Source organism: Otolemur garnettii, unplaced genomic scaffold (assembly GCF_000181295.1).
Source record: "Otolemur garnettii isolate 467f Iridium unplaced genomic scaffold, OtoGar3 scaffold00017, whole genome shotgun sequence".
NCBI classification, from domain to species: domain Eukaryota; kingdom Metazoa; phylum Chordata; class Mammalia; order Primates; family Galagidae; genus Otolemur; species Otolemur garnettii.
In genome coordinates this window covers 5,642,072-5,648,678 of record NW_003852412.1, presented here as the reverse complement: position 1 = coordinate 5,648,678, position 6,607 = coordinate 5,642,072, and positions in this window count along the sequence as shown.

The following is a 6,607-nucleotide window of genomic DNA, read 5'->3' as shown; positions in this document are numbered from 1 at the left end:
AACAATGATGGCTGCAACCAAAAAAATAGCTGAGTGCTGTGGCGGGCACCTGTGGTCCCAGCTACTTGGGAGGCTGAGGCAGGAGACTCACTTGAGCCCAGGAGTTGGAGATTGCTGTGAGCTGTGATGCCACGCACTCTACCCAAGGGGATAGCTTGAGGCTCTGTTGTAAAAAAAAAAAAAGAATTCATATATTTGATAAACAGTTGATAGCTAGAATATGTAAGAATTTTTGCAACTAAAAAAAAGCAAGCAACACAATTTAAAAACAGACAAAAGGGCTGGGAGCTGTGGCTTATACTTGTAATCCCAGCACTTTGGGAAGCTTAAATCGGAGGATCACTTGAGCGAAGAAACTTGGGACTGCAGTGAACTATGATCATGTCACTGCACAGCAACCAGTCAAAACAAAACACAGGAAAAACAAAAACAAGAATAGACAAAGGATTTGAATAGACATTACTCCAAAGGAGATATACAAATAACTAATAACCACATGAAAAAGTGTTTAACACCACTAATCTTCAGGAGAATGCAAACTAAAACCACAATGAGATACTACTTTACACCCATTAGAATGGCCATCATTAAACCAACCAGCAGCCAGATGGCTCACGCCTATCATTTTGTGGGGAACAAGGCTGGTGGACTGCTTGAACTCAGGAGTTTGAGACCAGCCTGAGCAAGAGTGAGACCCTGTCTTTACTAAAAACAGAAAAATTAGCTGGGTGTTGTGGCAGCTACTTGGAAGGCTGAGACAGAAGGAGCCCTTGAAGGAGTCTGCTGCCAGGACACTCTACCCTGGGACAACAGAGTGAGACTCTGTCTCAAAAAAACACAGCGCCTGTAGCTGGGTGTTTAGGGTGCCAGCCAAATACAGCAGGGCTGGTGGGTGTTGGGTTCGAACTCACCTGCTAAACAGGCCTGCTAAACAACAATAAAAAAATAGCCAGGCATTGTGGCGGATGCCTGTAGTTCTAGCTACTTGGGAGGCTGAGGCAAGAGAATCGCTTAAACCCAAGAGTTGGAGGTTGCTGTGAGCTGTGATGCCATGGCATTCTACCAGGGTGGCATAGTGAGACTTTGTCTCACACAAAACAAAATGAAACAAATCGGAAACAGAAACAAAAACAACCAAAAAACAGAAAAACAGAAAATAACAAATGTTGGTGAGGATATGTAAAAATGGAAACCCTCCTGCATCGCTGATGAGAATGGAAAATGATGCAGATATGGTGCAAAACAGTATGACCATTCCTCACCGATTAAACATGGAATGCCCAGATGATCAGCAATTCCACTGCTGGGTATATGCCCCCCAAAATAAAGCAGAGACTCCAAAAGACATTTTTATTTTATTTATTTATTTTGCCCAGGGCTGGGTTTGAACCTGCCACCTCTGGTATATGGGGCCAGTGCCCTGATCCTTTGAGCCACAGGCTCCGCCCCCCCCCCTTTTTTTTTGCAGTTTTTGGCCTGGGCTGGGTTTGAACCTACCACCTCCAGCATATGGGGCCAGAGCCCTACTCCTTTGAGTCACAGGCTCCGCCCTCTCAAAAGACATTTTTACAACCACGTTCATAGCAGCATTATTCACAATAGCTTAAGTAGAAGTAATCCAAATGTCCATTGATGGATCAATGGATAAACAAAATGTGGTCTATACATAAAATGTACATCGTTCAGTCTTTTTATTCTTTTTTAATTTATTTTTATTCATTTTTTTTTTTTTTGAGACAGAGCCTCAAGCTATCCCCCTGGGTAGGGTGCTATGGCATCACAGCTCACAGCAACCTCCAACTCCTGGGCTCAAGCGAATCTCCCGCCTCAGCTTCCCAAGTAGTTGGGACAACAGGCGCCAGCCACAATGCTGGGCTGTTTTTTGGTTGCAGCCGTCATTGTTGTTTTGGCGGGTCTGGGCTGGATTTGAACCCGCCACCTTAGATGTATGTGGCTGGCGCCTTAGCCACTTGAGCCACAGGTGCCGAGCATCTTTTTATTCGTTTTAGGAAAGAGTTCAGAAACATGCTACAATATGGATGAACCTTGATAACATTATGGTACTTTAAATAAGCCAGTCATAAAAGAACAAAACGTTGTGTGAGTCCACTGTATGAAGTGCCTAGAATGTTCATATTTGTAGAGACAGAAAGTAGAATGCTGATTGCCAGGGACTGAGGAGCAGGGTAGGGGCTAGTTATTGTTTAAGGAATACAGAAGGAATACGGGGAAGACAAAGAAGTTCCAGAGATGTTTGATGGTGCTGGTGGCAAAACAGTGTGAATGTGCAGTACTTAAGGCCATAGAACTATATACTTAAAATGATTAAAATGAGCCTAAGCAACATTTGCAAGGGGCCCTGTCTCTACAAAAACACAAAAATTACCGGATATGGTGGCACGTGCCTTTAGTCCCAGCTACTCTGGAGGCTGAGGACTACACATGAAGCATGAGTTTGACGTTGCTGTAAGCTGTGATGACTCTCCTGCACGCCAGCCTTGGCCACAAAGCGAGACCGTGTCTCAAAAGAAAAAAAAGTGGTTAAAATGGTAAACTTTATGCTACATGTATCATTTTACCACCATTGGTTAGGACAGGCACGGTGGCTCAGGCCTGGCTCAGGAGTTCAAGACCAGCTTGAGTAAGAGCGAGACCCCGCCTCTAAAAATAGCCAGGTGTTGTGGCAAGCACCTGTAGTCCCAGTTACTTGGGAGGCTGAGGCAAGAGAATCACTTGAGCCTAAGAGATTGAGATTGCTGTGAGCTGTGATGCTACAGCACTCTACCGAGGGTGACAAAGTGAAACTCTTTCTCAAGAATAAAACAATAGAAAAAAGAAAAAAGTTAACACAATGCTCTTTGTCTTCTGGTCTCCTCCCAAGAGGCATCCCATGTTACTAGTTCCTTGTATGCTCTTTAGACACACTTGGAGCACATTCAAGAATATTATGTGTTGGCTCAGTGCCTGTAGCTCTATGAGTAAGGTGCCAGCCACATACACCAGGGCTGGTAGGAGGTGGGTTCAAACCCAGCCCCAGTCTGCTAAACAACAATGACAACTGCGACCAAAAAATAGCTGGCATTGTGGAGGGCACCTGTAGTCCCAGCTACTTAGGAGGCTAAGGCAAGAGAATCACTTAAGCACAAGAGTTGGAGGTTGCTGTGAGCTGTGCTACTATGGCTCTCTACGGAGGGCGACATAGTGAGACTCTGTCTCTCAGGAAAAAAAAAAGAATATTATGTGTTTATTTTTTGAACAATAGCATTCGCACATTCTGTTCTGCCTCTTGCTTTATGTCACCTGTACACAGTAGGAACAGTTCCCTATCAGTAGAGAGAACCACTTTCTTCCTTTTTTGGGCTGCATTGGATGGCATTTACATTATTTTCAATACTTTGCTGTCATGATAATTGTTATAGTGAATGACTTTGTACATAAAGGTTATTTCACATATATGCAGGTTTATAAGGAGGAAAAATTCCTGGAAGGGAGATTACTCACTCAAGGTCTATGTTCATTTCCATTTTTCATAAGTATTGCCAAATTGCCCTCTATAGAATAGGATGCATCAATTTGCACTTCTGCTGGTAATACACAAGGGCCATCAGGAAAGTATCCAGCTGGATATGTCTCTATTTTTCACATTACTTGGGTGAATGCTTTCCAGATAGGCCTTGTATGTGACAATTTCTCAAACTGATTAACAGCAGGTTATCACATCTTTGGCATTCTGACAGGTGACAAATGGTATTTTGGTGTAATTTTAATTTCCATTTTACTTGATATTAGTGAGGCTGAACATCTTTGCATATGTTGAAGAGCTGTTTGTATTCCTTTTGAGCAAATCATCCTAATCTTTTGCCATTTTTCTATTGAATTATTTTTTTTTTCTATGGAATTATTTATTTTTGTTTTATTGATTTATGGGGACTTTATATACATTGTAATGAAATTTATCCTTTGTACTTTGAGTAGTGAATGCTTTTATCCTACTTATTGTCATTTGTCTTTTGCTTTTTTTTCTGGTCTCACTCTGTCACCTCTATCTGTCAGAGAGCTGTCGTGTCATCATAGGTCACAGCAACCTCAAACTCTCAGGCTCAAGTGATCCTGCTGCCTCAGCCTTCAGAGTAGCTGGAATGACAAGTGTGCATCACAACACCTGGCTAGTTTTTTCCGATTTTTATTTATTTATTTGAGACAGAGTCTCACTATGTCACCCTCGGTAGAGTGCTGTGGCGTCTGTCACAGTGCACAGCAACCTCAAACTCTTTGGGCTTAAGCAATTCTCTTGCCTCAGCCTCCAAGGTAGCTGAGACTATAGGCGCCCACCACAATGCCCGGCTTTTTGTTGTTGTTGCAGTTGTCATTGTTGTTCGGCAGGCCTGGGGCTGGGTTTGAACCCACCAGCCTGAGTGCATGTGGCTGGTGCCCTAACCACTGTGCTACAGGTGCCAAGTCAGTTTTTTTCTATTTTTAGTACAGCCAGGAGTTGTTCAGTCTAGTCTCAAACTCCTGAGTTCAAGATATCCTCCCACCTCAACCTCTCAGCGTGCCTTTGCTTTTTTTTTTGCAAGTTTTGGCTGGGGCTGGGTTTGAACCCTCCACCTCTGGTATATGGGGCTGGCGCCCTACTTCTTTGAGCCACAGGTGCCGCCCCAGCGTGCCTATGCTTTAAAAAAAAAACAAAACTTGTGTGGTGTGCAGGGGCAGAGGAGATGCAGCGTGCCATGAAGATAACTTTCATTTATTCCAGAATATTTTTTCTTCTTCCCTTTTCTGGCTTTAAATTATTATTAGAAAGAAATTCCCCACTCTGAGACTAAAATAAATTGTCCTGTGGTTTCTTCTAGATGCTATAGTTTCATTTCTTTTATAAGTAAACCTTTGGTCCATTTGAAATTTTTTTTTTTTTTTGAGACAGAGCCTCAAGCTATCCCCCGGGTAGAGTGCGGTGGCATTACAGCTCACAGCAACCTCCAACTCCTGGGCTCAAGCAAGTCTCCTGCCTCCGCCTCCCAAGCAGCTGAGACCACAGGCGCCTGCCCTAACACTGGGCTATTTTTTGGTTGCAGCCGTCATTGTTGTTTGGCGGGTCCGGGCTGGGGATTCGAACCCACCACCTTAGGTGTACATGGCTGGCGCCTTAGCCGGTTGAGCTATAGGCGCCGAGCTGAGTGTCATATTCTTTAAAAATTAGTACATTTATATTTTAATTTCAACTAGATTTAAATACCCTCATTATGCTTTTTTCAGAATTTTATGACTATTGTTACTTGCTAATTTTTCCATATAGACTTTGGAATGAGTTTTATTCCAAAAATATATTAACATTTTTATAGGAATTGTGTCAAATTTTTAAGTGAACCTAGAAAGACTTTAGAGCATTACAGTTGGTTGTTCATCTCAGGATCTTGGTTCTCATCAGATTCTTTTTCTACTTGATAATATGATACTGGGTTAAGTGAGTTGCGGGGGCCCTTGTAACCTAATCTAGGGAACTAGGCTAAAGACTCATTAAGCCCTATCTGGGTTCTCTGCTTAGTAGCAAGCCCTGGGCCTCCACCTGTCTTCAGCCCCTTGTTAGACACTCTTAACTACTCTAGGATAGGGGTTCTCTGCTTCCAACCCCAAACCTAGTTGTATAATAGAGGCAGTCTGTTCCCCTATGTTATGGGTCAAATTGTGTCCCCCCCAAAGATATACTGAAGTCATGACTCCCAGTACCTTAGAATGTAGTGTTATTTGGAAGTAGGGTCATTACAAACATAATCATTGGCCAGGCACAGTGACTCATGCCTGTAATCCTAGCACTCTGGGAAGCCAAGGCAGGAGGATCATGAGAGCTCAGAAGTTTGGGACCAGCCTGGGCAAGAGAGAGATCCTCTACTAATAACAGAAATAGTCACTGGGCACTGTGGCAGGCACATGTAGTCCTAGCTACTTGGAAGGCTGAAGCAGGAGGATTGCTTGAGTCTAGGAGTTTGAGATTGCTATGAGCTAAACGAACTACACAGCACTCTAGCCTGGGCAACAAAGTGAGACTTTGTCTAGTAAAAAAAAAAAAAAAGTGGAGTGGGAAGCTGAGGCAAGAGGATGCCTTGAGCCCAAACATTTGAGGTTGCTGTGAGCTATGATGCCACAGCACTATAGTGAGGGCAACAAAATGAGTCTTTGTCTCAAAGGAAAAACAAACAAACAAATATAATTAGTTAAGATGAAGCCAGGCCCAGTGGTATGTGCCTATATTCTCAGCTACTAGGGAGGAAAGAAGCAGGAAAACCTCTTGAGCCCAGGAGTTCAAGACCACAGTGCTATAACACATCTGTGATAGTTACTGCATGTCTGCCAGGGTAACATAGCAAGACCTTATCTCTAATAGATTTTTCAAAAAATTAGCTGGGCATCGTGGTGCATGCCAGTAACCCCAGCTACTTACAAGGCTGAGGTGGGAGGATCATTTAAGCCCAGAAGTTTGAGGCTGTAAATGAGCTATGATTATGCCACTGCACTGTAGCCTGAGTGATGAAAAGAGAATTTGTGTCTTTAAAAAAAATTGTTTTTGTGGCTCGGCGCCTGTGGCTCAAGTGGCTAAGGCACCAGCCAC